Source organism: Bombus pascuorum, chromosome 16 (genome assembly GCF_905332965.1).
Source record: "Bombus pascuorum chromosome 16, iyBomPasc1.1, whole genome shotgun sequence".
Classification (NCBI taxonomy): domain Eukaryota; kingdom Metazoa; phylum Arthropoda; class Insecta; order Hymenoptera; family Apidae; genus Bombus; species Bombus pascuorum.
Window position 1 is genome coordinate 6,626,830 of NC_083503.1, and position 16,808 is coordinate 6,643,637.

Sequence of the window (16,808 nt, forward strand, 5' to 3'; positions counted from 1 at the left end):
ATTGTAACTCTTATGTTGACTGAAAATTTTACCGTAATTTGGAATTTATCATTTTTAATACAGGCCCCGTCATTAATTACACGATTTATATTACTATATCTAACCTTCATCATGCTACGAAATATTTCCATACAATGAAATTATATCGTGCAGGATGGTTTGGAGAATCGGCTCCAGTTGTAATTCCGTTTCGAGCGAAACGAGACAAAAATCATGTTTTGTCGTCTTTAATAAGCTCTAGAACCATATATTATATACGCAGACTTGGAAAATATACTAGTTCCTCGAATAAAAGGTACGTACAACTTTAGATTACTAAAAATGCACTATCCTAGATATTTCGTTACACGACAATATACGGGATGATTGTAAAATCGTGATACGCCTGGAAAGGATGTAATTTCTTATATAATTGCAATATAATTTATCTACATTCGTATTCGTTAGATTGCTATTCACATTTACGTATTTAAACCTAATGCAAATATTTTAAATCGCTTAATAACCAGATATAGGATCAGGATAGACAGGTAATAGATTAAAGTAACAAGTGGATAATAATCAACAAGAGGCGAGAGGAACGTCGTAGCATTTCTCAGAAAATGAAAATTTATTTTTCATTATATAATGTCGCAACTTTGTATTTTCTCAGTGATATTTTATTCTACGTAGTTTTCTACTTTTACCTAATAATTATAAACTCAAGCATATATCCTGCTTTATTTCTTCGAAATTTCCAAGAAATCACTGTTCGTGCCTGAATATGTAAAGTGGAAATATTTTTGTAAATTGTTATATGGTGAATTATTGCCTTTCATAACTGAATAGGAGACAAAAAGATAGTTTTTCGTCAAGACTTTGCTTCTATTTATACAGCCGCCACTACGGAAAAATGGTTTCAATATTTTGGAATAGAATTATTACCATGGCCAGTATTGGGTCTTGATCTGAACCCGATCGAAAACCTGTAGGGAATTCTAGCAAGAAAAGTTTACGATCGCAAGAAGCCACCTTAAAGAAAATATCGTTTAACCTAAAAAAGGAATAAAATACGCATAGGTGGATATTTACGACGAAACTTTAAACAAATCTATGGATAGCGTGCCGTACAGATTATTTACAGAAATATTGAATGAAAATGTAGCAAAATCAATATCGAGTTTATATTTTGTTCACAGCCAAAAAACCAATTTTAAAAGAAAATTTAATTATTTCTGGACTTGAAGGGGATCAAAATGTCGTATCCTCAGTTTTCTTTTACATTGCGATATGCAATTATATAAACGATCTAAGAATCTAAAAATAGAGTTGAGTTTATAATTATTATAATTATAATTATAAAAAGCGAAAAGTATCTTGTACGCTTTAATATCTTAAAACTGCTATAAAACAGAAAAATTTTCGTCCAAATTAATACGACACAGCCAATGACGAAGGGCAGGAACAGGAGCATGCGAAAAAATGTTAAACTCGTTAAAAAATTCGACATTCGTTAAAATTGACACAGCCCGTTTTGCCCGTGAACCCTTCGCTTGTTATTGTTATTATTATTCCCAGAATTATACATAAATCCTAATAGAGTCGTATATCTATGAAAGATGTTGAACGATTCTTTTAAAAAGGAAACTAACAATTAATCGTTTCTAGCGATCTTTCGATACGTACGATATTCATCGTAATACTCTGTACTTCTGATTACCTGTAATACGTTATACGCAATCGGCCCCTGCAGTCCTAATTGTCGAGTAGCTGACATACTAGCTTTTACGTATGTTCGTCATCTAGAACAAAAGTTAGAATCCATGAGAGGAGTTCCTGTGTTAGACCGCAGGATACCCCCGGGGTCAGGCAATGTTCTGACAGTAGTATTAAACTTGTCGAATATTGATGTCTCTTTGCAACTGTGTCAGTTCACTAAGTCCCGTTGTACTTTAGCAACGTAACATCAACTTAGCACGTAGATGAATACTTGTTCGCGCGTTTTACAAAGTAAAATAACGTTGGAATAGTTGGAAAGCTCCATCCGATTTAATACGCTACGAAGAAAGAGCGAGCGAACATTTTTTCGTCCACTCTTCGTCTCTCAATTTTGGAACTGAATTTCGTACCGAATGGTAGCTTATGGCGAGACATCGATCACGGGAAATTTCAGAGTTGAGCCGGCTATTAGATCCTGAGATGTAAGGGATCAAAGAAGCCCATATTCGTTAACGCGTCACTCCGTGCGCTCCGATGTGTGGACTTTTATATTGATCGAATAATTAAAAAATTTGTTCTGACGGATTTTACAATTTTATGAAACCAGCTTTCGATCTTGCCTCAATCTTCTATGATCTATCATCCTGCTCTCGGTAGTCGAGCGTGTCATAAACGTGGTTACTTACGAAAGCTAATTTAACTATTGTTACGATACCTGTAACGATAACTTGTAAAAATTTCCACGATTCCTACCCAATTGCTCGAAGCCTCTCTCTCTCTCTCGCTGCCCGCCAAGAACGGGCTTCGGGTATACGGAAGTACCTGGAGCGACGTCTAACGAACACTCTGATTGGGCCTTTCTTGCGCTCGATGACTAGCCACTCAGCATACATATTTTCAAATTCTCGGCCTTGCCAAACTCTCGATCGAATCGAGCAGATCAGAATCGCTGCATCTTTCGAACAGAGCGCTTCTCTCGCCGTTTTGCAGAGAATTCAGAATCGCTTGGTCTATCGAACGGTAAACACCTGTCATCGTTTCGAAGAGAATTTAGAATCGTACCGAGAACATCAAATTCGTTGGTCGTCATCATTTGTATTTCATTGTTAAGAATCGTCTCGAGATGGAACCATTTCGTGCTTCCATTTCCTTGCTCCAACGATCGCACGTTTGCAAGTTTTCTTGTGAATAGTTCATCTTGCCGGAGCTACTGCGCTTTTTCAATCAGTCACCTAATATTAGTTCCGCGAGTGATAAGTGTAATGTATCGAGCGAACGTTACGAACGAACACACACGCAGAGTTATAAATACATCGGAGCCTTTAACATTGGCTGAAAACGTCTCAGTGTACGAAAAATGTTGTAGTTGCCACGTACGTAAGTAAAGGAAAGAATAAGGGTTTGCAAAAATGTCACGAATGCCAAAGGTTTGTTTGCAAAAGTCACTAATACGGTTAAATGACTTTGATAGAACGCGGCTAAAAGATTTTTTAGAATAAAAGACAACATATTACTACATTTTCTTGATCCTTTAACAAGGAAATAAAATTGAGAAAACGAACTTTTTCGCGTAAGGTTTAGTTTTGTTTTCAAGATTTGAAGCGTGTAATTGAGTGGAAGATCGTAGCAGGTGTAAAATACCTGCCTTCTCAAAATCAGGATGCAAAATAAATCTTTTCATAAGCTATTCAGTCAGAGATATTGGAATCGTATGATACGCAATTTTATATATATTTCATAAAAATAACAATCAGCCGAACGAACAACAGCTTAGTATCCGATAGAACGCGTCAGTATCAGCTAAATATCAAAAGTTCTCCGTTGTATCGCGATTTAAAAAAAGAAATAATAAATCAAACTTCAGCCACGAGAAATTTAATTCCCAACGAACAGAAATTACTAATTACTTTGGAATACCTGCAAATTTGGTGGAACCTTGTTCTATTTGTTTAATCGCGAGTGTACTTGCAAGTTATAGTTGTTGATATTTGCGACTTTATATTATATTTATTATCATTTATTATCACAGAATCGTACCTAATTGTACCAGCAGTTAGACCAGGACCACCCTATATGTTCGCATTCAAGAATAGCGTGTATTTATTTTGAAACAAAAATGTAGATACATGTGTATGCAGCAGAGCGGGATTTTTTAAACTAAATACCAATACGCTTGCATTTATATTTATCGGAATATTAATAAAAAATATTTTTCTCAATATGAAATAAACATTTGGAGAGTGCTACATGGATAAATTAATTGTAAATTGTTCAATTTATTTGAGCGGTGTACGTTATTGTGAAATGTTTCTGTCGCCGTAGGTTAAATATATTTGTCGGTTATCGATATCGAGAAGATGAGAGAAGAGGGAAAACAATTTGAAAATAATTTGTGTCGTATATATGTAGTATTTCTCTAAAAATAATACCTTTTATCGTACACGTAATATCTTTGGTGCACGGCGATTCAATCGAGTATTCGTTGCTTCCTTCGTCTGTGCCTTTCCTTTCTTTTGTTTCGTTTTGGTGATTGTCGGGCCAATAGCGTGGCGTCGGCCGATAACGACAAAGGAGTTGGAGTATCGGCTCGCTGATGGAGCGGCCCGCTAAGAAATCTGATTGTAAAGGACGACCGAGCTAACGCTTCCATTTTTCCCGAGGCATTGCCTGTATCCCACAAAAATCTATTTCTCGCTTTTTATTATTTCTTATTCCGGCGAGTCGCGCGCCGTCACGGCTGTTTCGTTTTCGCCTCTCAAAGAAATATCACGACTATTTCAATTCTCGCTGATATTGCCGGCCGATAGACGAGCTGGAGCTTGCCCGAGGCGAACTCGAGTCATCCTTTATCTTATACGAAGCCATGTATCCATATAGCATTCCGAACCCCTTCTACGTTCTTTCCTTTCTCTACTCACCTCTTTCCAAACCTTAGATTTTAGAACGCGTATCGTTTCTCATACGTGTACTTATCAACAAACATTTTTCCCTTCTTCCATGTAACTTCTTGGTGCCAGACGGATTAGCAAATCTCCTGCGCTTCGATGTTACGAATAATCCCAAATTTCTTTCTCGTTTTCTACAACTTTAAGCCATCTTTCAGGCGGCTGATCAATTCCACTTGCAAAGGATGCCGTGTATCTTTACGCTTACGAATATACGAAATGACAGTTTGAGACTCATTATGATGTGCTTTGTATCGGGAGAAACGCGTGGTCTGGCGTTATGGTGCGGCAATTTCACAGCAAACCCTACCCTCTTCTCTCGAAATCTTTTTCATGTCGCGTAGACGATCTGAAATGGTTTGTCGTGTTACACCTAACTGCTTCGCAAACTGTTTTTGCGTTTGGCTGAATTCTCAACCAGTAGTTGCTCCAAAGCGCGGTTTGTCGATCAAACCGCAGTCGCCACTTTGAACCAAAATGCACACATATCGTATGATGCAGTACATTCACCGAGAAAGTGACAAATCAATTCGCTTGCATTTTTACTATATTTTCCTTGTTGCAATCCATGAGCAATACAGTGACAGATATGCACTTTGTGCATATGCCATTATTGACGTTTATGAATTGATTATTTTTTCAGGATTATCTTGCAACTCCGACAAACAAAATGTCCTTTTCGGTAGTAACGTGTCGACGGTGCAGACCCCAAAGGGCTGGAGAATCATTTCGTTTTATTGTCAATTTTTGAAACCTTGAAAAGATATTGGATTGTTCGTTTGTTTGGCTAGTACATAGACGTAATTATAGAAAAAAGATTTTTTTGTATTTTATAATGGAATTTGTATAATGTTAGGATCGAAACAAGTTTTTTATCGATACAAGTATATCGTGTTTTAATATTTTGTCGGACAGAACGATATTAAAAATTCGTTCGTAAGATTGTATTTCAAAGATTACCATTTTAATTAATTTGCAATGACTGTAATTGTATTTTCGATTACCAAATATAAATCTACCGAAACATTATCGAATTAAAGATATTTCTATGTTTGCATATTTAGAAATTACGAAATATTCCTTGTCGCGTGTCCTCTGATGACTTAAATTTATAAAATTGTTTAATTTATTGTAATTTAACTTTGAACGAGAATTAAAACTTAATATCAGCCAACGATAAAAATGTGAATAACAATATTTTATAGTTTCAAACAAATGATATGGTTAAGGGTCTGTCATTGAGGTATATATATTAATATGGATTACTTTTACATAGAGTTTTTATTTTTTATTTTATTTTATTCCGGCGACGAATATGAATTCGTGCAAGTATTGTTTTCAATCAGGAGATAGTACCGACCATAGATATTCCACGTAAGCAAATAATCGGAGAGCTTCGAATACCATCGTCCTTGCGACCCTCTTACCTGAAGGTATAAAAATTCTTAATCTAAAACCAATTCAGAAGAGCGTGCTAGGGAAAGCCATGGTTTTTATAGGAACACACTCACCTTATGTAACAGAGAATTGGCAGAAGGTATTTCCTAATATCGAACCATCGTCCCTTGAAAAAGAATGTTGAAGTGACATCGCAAAGAGGGAAACAGGAAGGCAGTGAAGGCAAGAGAGACGAATGAAAAGAGACGGGAGCACGAGAGAACGAAATGGCAAGAGAGAGAGAGAGGGGGGGAGGGAGGGAGGAGATGAGTGTCACTTCAATCCCTCTTACTTTTCTATGGAGAAATCTACCAAAACAAAAGATTCCTAAATTCTTTCGATGAGGAAAGTAAACGATGGTTATAAGCGGACTATTAACTTCAACGAATCAAAAGGAAGATCTATTTCAGCATCATAAAGTCTTCAAATTTAACGGCAATAGCCCACTGTTGCAATTAGTCGTATAATTAAGGGGTTATGCCTCGCTAATTTCGGTAATTACGCGGCAAAGCGGGCCCTAGCTGCAATTTTGGTGAATTTTGGATACGTTGTAACACGTGCTTTGTCCGAGGCGTGACTCTATCGGGGGACCCTCTACAATTCGAAATTCAACAAAATTGAAATTGCAGTCCCCTTTTTTGCGCAAATTGCCTCTTTTCCTTCTTTTTAATCACAACGTGAACGACAACGACACGTTTACTCTTACGACCTGACTCTCATTACCTCTACTAACATCGAGTCTCAGGCCCATCTGATAATAATTCCAATATCTAGCACTTAATTGAATAAATAATTAACAAAATTTTTTTGCACAAATATCATCTACCAAAATGCATTAAATCTGTCGATATGGATAAAAAGTTGGAATAAGAAAGATCCGCGCTGTGCCCAATGGCCCAGCAAAATGTTCGATGCGTACGACTGAAATTTGAAATAAGGAAAGCGTCAAGAGAATCGTAAGTTTTTAAAGCGATGTTATAGCGAGGCAAACTTTAGCATCTAACGCTTCTGTTTCAAACTTCTGACAAATGAAGTACCCGTGTTAAATTGAGACGTTTAAAACTGAACGATATCTATAGCAAGGGCAGTTATAAAATTATACTAGTAGAGTTAGATTGGTGAAGATTCGAAACGAAAGGTTCGAGCAAAATGGACGTTAACCTTGAAATTCAGGCTCAAATTTCTTTATTGCATCGTATTCTATTCATCGCGAGGATCGAAAAATTCCCAGTCTCCTCGGTACAGTGCTCGCCTTAGAAAAGAGCGATTAGATCGCGTTCATAAAGGTTTAAACTGATTTTATTCAGAATGCGCTCTAACGTGAATGTGTTGCACTTGTTATCGGGGTAGGCGAATAAATAGAAGCAATAACGTGGTTCCAAATAATTCTTGCTTACACGTTGGTGGTGAATCGTCTTTGCTTAAATCTTTCGTTGTATGGGTATTTCTGTTGGCTCCAACACTTGAAAAACTACTTTCGTCTGTAAATAACACACGTTGCAAAGATGCGTGGCTATTTATCGCACTTGCAGCGTCAAAAACTTGGTTGAGTTGTATAACAAACTTCTTAAATTATTCGTCTCTCGCCGTCCTGGCTTGTGATTGATTCTTACTGCACGAACTGTTCTATGTAAGCTCATTAATGGGCAAACACGAGCAACACCGATAATCCATTTTTCTTTACGCCAATGGATGCGGCGTCGGTCGGTTCTCCGATATGGATTAAAACGCTGCAGTATTAATTCGTGATTACCAGATTGTCAATCCAGAATGAAAATCCCATTGCCTTAGAGCTTCTTCTGCATCTAGATGTACCTATTATTTTCCATTAATTTTCAAAAAGTAGCATTTTTGTTGAAGTGATCGTCACTTCTGGGAAAACTCTACATCTGGTCTTCGGTTTCTCAAGCGCCTAAGGTCATCGATAGCGCGTAGACAAAAGAATGCGTCGAGGAAAGACGATAAGCGGTACACGTGCGACGTTGGTTTCGGCAGTTGTTTTTAGTCTCAGGGTAACGTTGCTAGTGTTACGTAAAATTATGCAAAAGAACAACAAAAAAGAATAAAAAAAAGAAACTTTATTTTTCTTCTAACACTTGGTTTTACAATCTACTTCCGAGCTCTAAGCGTGACCTTTTAAGACTAAAGCTCTTATGATTTTTTACTTTCGATCGGATCCGATCGCTTTCTTTTGTTATCCCTCAACATCCCCACCGTCCACGCATTTGCCAGGCGTCCGCGGCCGTTGCCACGCGCTCTTTCTTCTAGAGCCTTCGGTGGAAGGACCGTTGGGATGTTGATGGTTCATTAGGCACTTCAGCGATATACATTGTCGCCGAGTGCCGCCACATCTTTATCTCCGATTTTAAAGTGAGCCGGTCGTGACACTAGCGAGAGGATCTGGATCGGCTTACATAGTACCACATATTTTGTAATTTACTATTCACAATATATATACTTTCAATACCTTGCAGTTTGCCCACGCATTTCTTTAATTCCATCCACTGAATAACCTTAACAATTTTGCCAGCTAATCTATATTTCCTGCTGCTTTGTCAATAGCGCGATATATATTTCCTTACTGCAAATGTAAACACATTGCGAACCCAACCCCAATTTAGTCCAAGAATGATCGACACATCGACATCTTTTGCATGAAAACGGTTGAATTTAGATCCGTGGTTCCTTTGAAACTTTTGTCCTTTGTGATAAGTAGAATACAAGGTCAATTTTGCACGGGCTTCTTTTTACAAATCTCCATCGATTCAAAGCTATCTAATCACGCTATGATGGGTTTACCCTCTGTACATATACAATTGTTTCTTGATTGTACAACTATGCATATTAGACTTGTCTCTTTGATCGTCGGATGTGCGAATAAGACTCTTTTATTCGAATATCACGATAAAATATCTAATAATATCTTTTTCTTCAGACAAAAGCGGCTCAGGGAAGAAACGCAAATATAGATTAGAAGATTGGCAGGGCACTGAAGATTTTTATAGGCTATAAAGCGAATCTAATATTGACGGAAGAATGGACGGTAACAGCGGTAATTCTATGTAAAAAGAGAGGAACCTGGGTTAACGCTTAACGTGAAAACCGCTATATTGAAAAATTGAATATATAAAAAAATAGGCATTGAAAAATGTTCGAAATGGTAGTCGGAGCGACGGTCGCGCGATACTCTACATTTTGCGTCATACAGTAGAAGAGAAAATTACGTTTCTAGCGATAGTAGAGAGATAGATAAACGAAAGGCACCTGATCTGTGGTTAAAGACAGCGATTTCTATGACCTTATACTTACGGCACAAAGTATAGGAAATTTAATCGTGTCTTATTATTAAACGAAATTAGTATTAACAAAATACGTTGGTCTGCTGGGCCTCACCTTGCCGCGATCCCGTGCGGCATAGCGTAAACAAATTGACTTTTCACCTACGCAGTTACCTTCGTCATCGAGGTCGTAACAGGGCTTAAGTTAAAGTTGAAGTTGAGGTTGAACATTCTTATTTTTTCCCGAAACTTTTATCATTTTACGAGAAACGTTTGATGTTCGCCGTTCTTAACCAAACAACCATTTCCGCGCACATCTTTTTGTGTCTGCAAAAGTAACGAAGGTATTAAAGTGGATAAGATAAACGAAGCACCCTATATACAATGTGCTTTTCCTACGCTTTGCTGTTAAGAAATGAAACGTAGATTTGAAACGAGGGGAAAAGGAGGGAGCTACGTAACAACAAATACATAGTTCTAAATAATAAATAAACTCCCTCGATTTTTAGAGATACGAATGAATATGAAAAAGATATAAAATCTTTATGTGGGACTTTCTATACTTTCTGACTCCTTCGTAACGCATCTTTATAACAAATGATACATAATTTATACATATAAATTGCATATAATAAATTACATATAAATTTATACATATAAATGCACATGCATACATACGTATGTAGAGTAAATTTCTCGCTAGTTAACTCGAAGGGAATGTTGTTAATTATGCTATGTGATAGCGGTATCGTAAGATACGAGTGGTTATTGTATCGCGGGTTCATATCACTCACGTATCGAGGCGGAGACGGTTGTTTTTATGTATACATAGGTAAGTCCGGGAGGGATGGATCAGTGGGAGAGACGGACCTACGTATATAGTCTCGAAAATATCCGCGAGACACGCGTCCTTTGAACGAGACATATGGCAACAAGAAGATTTAATTATAGCTGTTTTAATTAAATTTAATTAAAGACCCTCTAGGTAATAACGAAGGAGAGCCAAGTATTTCGAATAACAAAAGTTAATAATAAAAAATGCGACCAAGACTACAATGACGAAAGAAGACGAATGGATCGAATGTGTTTTCTGATCTGAAATTTAAGATCATGTATGATCATTGTCGCAAGAAAGAAAAAAAGACAAGTATTTAATGGATATTTCCTATAGTGTGCAAGAATGTTTTTAATATATTTTGCAATTTTCTAACACTGGTAGTAACAACGGTAGATGACGGAAACTCTGTTTCCTTAATTAACGAAACAATTTTTCCAGTGAAAATAATGGTCGAACTTTACTCTAGAGGGCCAAAAATCGTAGCCGATTCGAAACTGAATAACTTTTACATAAAACATTTTTTATCAGATCGTCGAAAGTATACCCATTTTCCTTCAAGTTTCGATTTCGTTGTCACCAGAAGCTGCTACGTGTTTCTTAAATTTTGCCTGCATCGAATAATTACAAACTTTGAAAAATATTAATTACAAAGGAGGGGTAAATTCATATTAAATATGGAAAACTTTTCTTGTATTTAGTGTTTCGTGAAACTTATCTGTAATTGATTCATCTTTAATTAATAAAATTAAAATATTTTTCAAACGAAGCTTTCTCACGCCCAAGTGCCTTAGCACTTTCGTACAGAGAATAAAAGAACGCATCAGTTGATGTACAAAAAGATTTAGGATTCCATTTAGAAATATGCCGATATTCTCGAAATCTCGTGAGAAAATGACTAGAGAAAAAGTTCTTCCATATTATTACACGTGCGCTTTGAAATATTTTGTCCGTTTAAAATTTTGTTATTCCGTCTTTAGAGTTGCGATTCCTTGGTATATCTTGAAACTTCAAAATTTTGACTCGACGAGTGCGAGTCATTCCTATATCCCGCTATGATTGAAAGATACTTATAAATCTAGAAGGAACCTTTAATATCGAAAATTGGCGACTCTGAATTCTACTAATCGAAATCTACGAAGAACTTCTTGCGATGTTCGAGTCTTGCGACTTTGCGATCTGCGGATAGAGATCTTTAGCTACGACATAGAAGGCTTATTAAATTACTAGAAACATCTAATCAAGTAATAGCTCTCAAGAACTATTAATATTTCCAAATTTTTATTCTGTCGCTTGTTTTCCTTACCTTTAAATTGATTTTTAATAACGGATTTTATTCCGTTTATTTATTTACAAATGATAGAACAGAAAACTAGGATTATTTAACTAAAACTACTTCTTAATAAATTAATATATTAGAACTGGAGCAACTAAATCAATACAGCTAATCGACTGGTGACGACTAACGATGCTCGTGTCAACCAACGACAATTTCAGTTTGTACTCTTTACAAGTTTATCGAGTTTTACATGATTATTTCACGATACTACGATATAATCTATATGAACGTACACAGAAATTGGTACAGACGAGGGAGCAAATGCACGAATGGAGGAAAGTATCGTAGCTTTTGATTTTATAGCAGAGTCGCAATAATGGAAAAGTAATTACAACGTGACACAGCATTTCACGGTTCAAGTAATCAAACACAATACTACAGAAAACACGTTATACCGGACATATTGATCAAAGTATTTTACGAAATTAAGCAGCGTGTTTGTTGCGTGACGAACAAACCAACAAATAGAAGGTGCCAAATCGATCGCATTTTTAGATTGATTCAAATGCGTGTACGTAAAGTGGTAAACATGTAAATATTGTTATTAAATACACGTTTGTTTTCATAACTAGCGCGGTACATGTAGTATTTATTTCTATATGAATATTAAAATAGCATAAATATATAAGGAATAACTTTCTGTTGTCTTGTCAGTGGAGTAAAGTTGTCGCAAATTTCTGTTCACCACAAATGAACTAATTGCTCGTGATCACGATATTAACGTACGTCGATAAACAATCAAATTATAGGCGGAATTATTTATTTCGCATCTGAGTTTCGAGATATAGTTTGTTTTTATGTAATAAAATGTAATAACAATTTGATTTTGTAGGTCAAAGTCAATTTTTTAAACTGATCTCCATCGGTGTAAAGCTGTAGAGTCGCGAGTCTAAACCATACACGTACTTCTTCTACGTGCATGCGTCTGTACATATATCGTGTCTCTCGATAAAACGTGTAATCTTCGAATAGAAATTTTCCAATGTAATGTACAAATATATAACAAACTTTTGCATCGTTCCACAACTTTGTACCGTGATCAAAACATTTCAGCATTATGAGATTCTTAATGCTAGTGCTTCGGCATTTGAGTTTAATTATTTGATCGTTACATTTTTGTATAAAAGATTCCCTTCCGCGTTCTGTTTTTATTTCCGATTATAAAGCGTCCATAAATTCGATCAGATAAAAGTTATATAAAAGTAATTCAATCGTTATTTAATATATTGTGAGGGGAATCCTTGTTGCTTTCTGTTAAGAGAGGTAAACAACTAAGTTTATCCATGTTGTGCATATACTTTGAGAGAATGCTATAGTAATTATTGCTACTTTGATACAAGTAAATATCTTGTAATATTCGCGAAAATTGTTCAATAGTATAGGCATCTACCGTAAATTAAGAATATTAAAATCAAGATGAATTCTTGAGAAAAAGATTATGTTATATCTAAAAACACATATATTATTCCGATTTTTTCTACCTTCTATTTATATCCTACATTTCTCTATATCTTTCCATACGTGTATGAAAAATGTATAGGATTTAGGTGTTTCGCTCTCGCATCGCAAGTGAAGTGAGAAATATACGAATTTATAGAATAGAAAGCAGCTAGTTTCCCGCTATTGTCCCACTTTTCTCTCTTCTTTGTACTCGATATTTTCTGTACTCTTCTCTACAATACTTGCCTACTATATGTATAGCACTGCAAATAAATGCTAATACGTCATATATGCATGATTTCTATAAGCGTAAAATAAACAATTTTCTAGCTGACAACGTTCGTTCGTTACAGTTTCAAACGTTTAGTATTTCGCGCTTTAAGTACGTGCGACGATACCGTAACCTACGACGAGAACTTGGGCTAACAATAAGATGACAAACTGCTCATAGTTTCCACGATCGATGTTACATGACCTGGCTTATTAGATTACGGACAAACCGAGAGCTGCTTTGGTTTGTACAAAGTCGTCGTAATAGAAAACGGATGTAAGAATTTCTACTTGTTGCACTTGTAACAGCATTTGTAATTCTCTAGCTTTCAGTTCGCGTTTCTATGGCACGTTAACTGCTCCGATCGTTCTCTGTCGATATACTTTGGTAATTAGAAAACGAAACTTTTTCGTTCAAACTCGTCCGAGGAAATAAAGTGTTACGAATGCAAGGGAATAATATTGATATTCGTCAGAGATACAGACGATAGGTAGATGAGGATGAAGAAAGCAGGTGGAAATGGTCTCAGTTTTTGAAACGTCAACTCGCGATACGCGTGTATATACGTGTAGGAACGTTTGGCAAGAGACGGGATAAAGAGAGGGCCGAGAGTGCGTGTTTAGTTTGCGTGTGTAGAAGGCACACGATGATCGAAATCCGAAGGAGAGGATTGTGCGGGAGGAAGGTGAAAGGCAAGATTCATTGAAAGGACGTAGCGGTGCGCGTAAATCCAGCTGAGAAGCAGGTAGCCGGAGAGAAGAGCGCGATGCGCATAGAATTTGGTAGCGCGAAGGCGTGCGCGGGCCGATTAGAGGATGCTGCGCGGCTTTCGCAAGCGTACAGAGCGATCCAAGCGAGTCAGTCAGTCAGCCGCCCCGTCAACCAGCCACCTCGGTTATCACGTAAGAGTCGTGAGTGGGGCTTTTGGAAAAGGCACGCCGCTGCTGCAGGAGTGGCTTGCTGCTTTCGGTAGTGGGGATACTCGACGGCTCCAGACGGAAACAGAAATAGAAGGGTGGAAGCGGACGAGATAGAGGGACGCAGGTCGGAGAGGAGAGACGAGGAGAAAGAGAGAAACCGAATTAGATGGCAACGGGCGAGAGGAGATAGGTTGTCGGCGTTGGACGAAGAGAGAACAAACGAGGAAAGGAAGAAAGACTGGGCGAGGGGCGGCAAGGGGCGAGGGTGCGGCAGAGGCGGAGGGAGAGAATAGGATAGAGAGGGTGGCAAAGCGCTGGAAGGGTGAAGAGAGCGGAGGGATGGAGACCGTGAGAGCGTGAGAGGGTAGCGATTGTGCTACAGTCGCACCGCGACACCCCCACGAGTGAAACCGCGCGCGTGCCAATCTGCCCCTTAGCCGTACGCACGAAAAGGGCCCGCGAACAGTGCTATGCTTTTAAGGCTACGGCCAAGGATTTCGTCGTTTGCCTCGTTTTCGTCGCTTTCGTCGCTTTCGTCGCTTCTCCAACGCTTCTTCCAACGCTTCCTCGAACCCATCTCCGAGCAGCTTTTAATCGGGTAAGTGGTTACATCATGACAGCCGGATCTTGTCTATCGAAACGCGTTTTCACACTCGCTCCATCACTGTTTCGCTGGAAAACTTGCCAGCCAGGTTTCTATTTCACGACAAATCGACCGCGATCGTGTTCGGTTTAATTCGCTGGGAACCTGTTGATGAAATTTCCTCGGTCTCCGACTGACCGCGGTTTCCTTTGCTTTACTAGCCTCGGTGCCTCCACTTTCCTTCGTTTCGTTCGTTGTTTCCATGTGCGACGAAATCTGTAAAATACACGTAAGCGATCGGGAAGTGCGCGTCAGTTGTGTGACCAGGACAACCTACGTTTTGTCGTTCGAAGAAATTTACCTTCTGCATTGTGTTTTCCACGTGATTTTCGCCGAGAGATCTCGATCGTTGAAAAGTATGTCTTCGAGGTCTGTTTTGACAGATTCTTTTAATTAATGTCCTAATTAATGAATTTAAAAACGTCGTCGATGCCGTCGATCGCGAAAAGTTTGTTTCAGTTCGCCGCCGTCTGTTCATCCGTCAAGTGCTCCTATTTGCTTCGTAGCAATAAATTTACGATTCGATCTAGATCGACCAGTGAATGGTGATATCGTGAATTATTCGATACTAAACTAATAAAATAAACGGAAGGATTTGCTTCAGTGCGGAAATTACACGTTTGTTGAGTCATAGTTATGAGATCATAGGACCTTGAACTTGCTTGAAAGTGTTTTAGAGAAGAGAAAGTGTTGATAAATAAAGTATCAAGCGATCCGATCTGACTGATACACGACACATACCTGTTGAAAATCCTTCAGGTTATTCCAACGATACGATGCTTTCGTCGCTAATATCGATTACTACATGCTTCAAAGTCGGTTCGTAATAAAGACCATTGCTTTGAGAGTGGAACAACGGAAAAGACCAACGGATACTAATAGTAGATACGGGACTGACACTTTTAAAGCAATTGCTGCTGAACAACTTCGTTAATATTCGCGTTGCCTATCAGCCTATAAGCGGCAACTTATTAATCCGCTTGTTATCCTGTAATTATTCAATTGGAACAATCGATTTAAAAGGAAAATTAAGCTATTCGCAATTTAAAATAGTATTATTTCTGCGGAGGGTAATTTGAATTTTGTTTGTGTAAATTTTGTAGAGAGGTGTCGGATAAAAGACTAATCGCTTGATCAAAAATACAGAAAATTCAAGTGGAAATAGCGAAGCGTGTGAGAGAGGTAGGTAATTCCTTTAAAGAGTAACTGCGGAGGTCTTCTAAGTGAACACAAGAACCTTGTATGCACGAATGCCGTAGACTTCTTTTGTTCGTGGCACCCTTTGCCAATTCATTCAGTAGCGACATATATGTAGCGCTCTTTCCCGAGCCACTATGCTCGTTCCGAGCACCTGTGGACCGGCGTCCCTCGTGAACTCTTCTTTGGAGAACTGCCAATGACTTCCGACTGACTCGTAGAACCTGTTGATGATCATGACTGCTTTCACGTTTTATGCCACTGGATTAATTTAATTCTTTCACACCTTTCATCCAAATGTCTTCTCTTTTTTCACTTTTCGTCCACTTATTGCCACTACCAACCGTTATACGTAAAACCGTTAAAGCGATAATTCTGATTTATCATGTCGTTCCACTTACGTCGATATCCCATATAGATCTTACGAATCAGAGTTTATGCTTCCAACAATTTATACAATTTGGTTTTATTGACGATAAGCTTAGCTAGAAGACGTTAATTACAAGATATTACGTTTACAACGTTATCGTGACAAAGTTGCTTTTATTTATCATTCGTCGAATCCCGAGTAACATTCTAACGTATTGTTTAAAATTATAATTGTCGTTCGTTTTATGAAGACGTTCTTGCCTGTTTTCAAACTGGAATTAAAGGACGAAGAAATAAGAAACACTCGTAGTCGGCTGCATCAGAGAATTTTCAAAAGTGTACAACATTCGATAAAAGTGGTTTTCTTGTACGTTAATACAATTTGAGCAGTTTGTGGAATACGTGGAATATAATTTTATGCATCTATAGGAAGTCT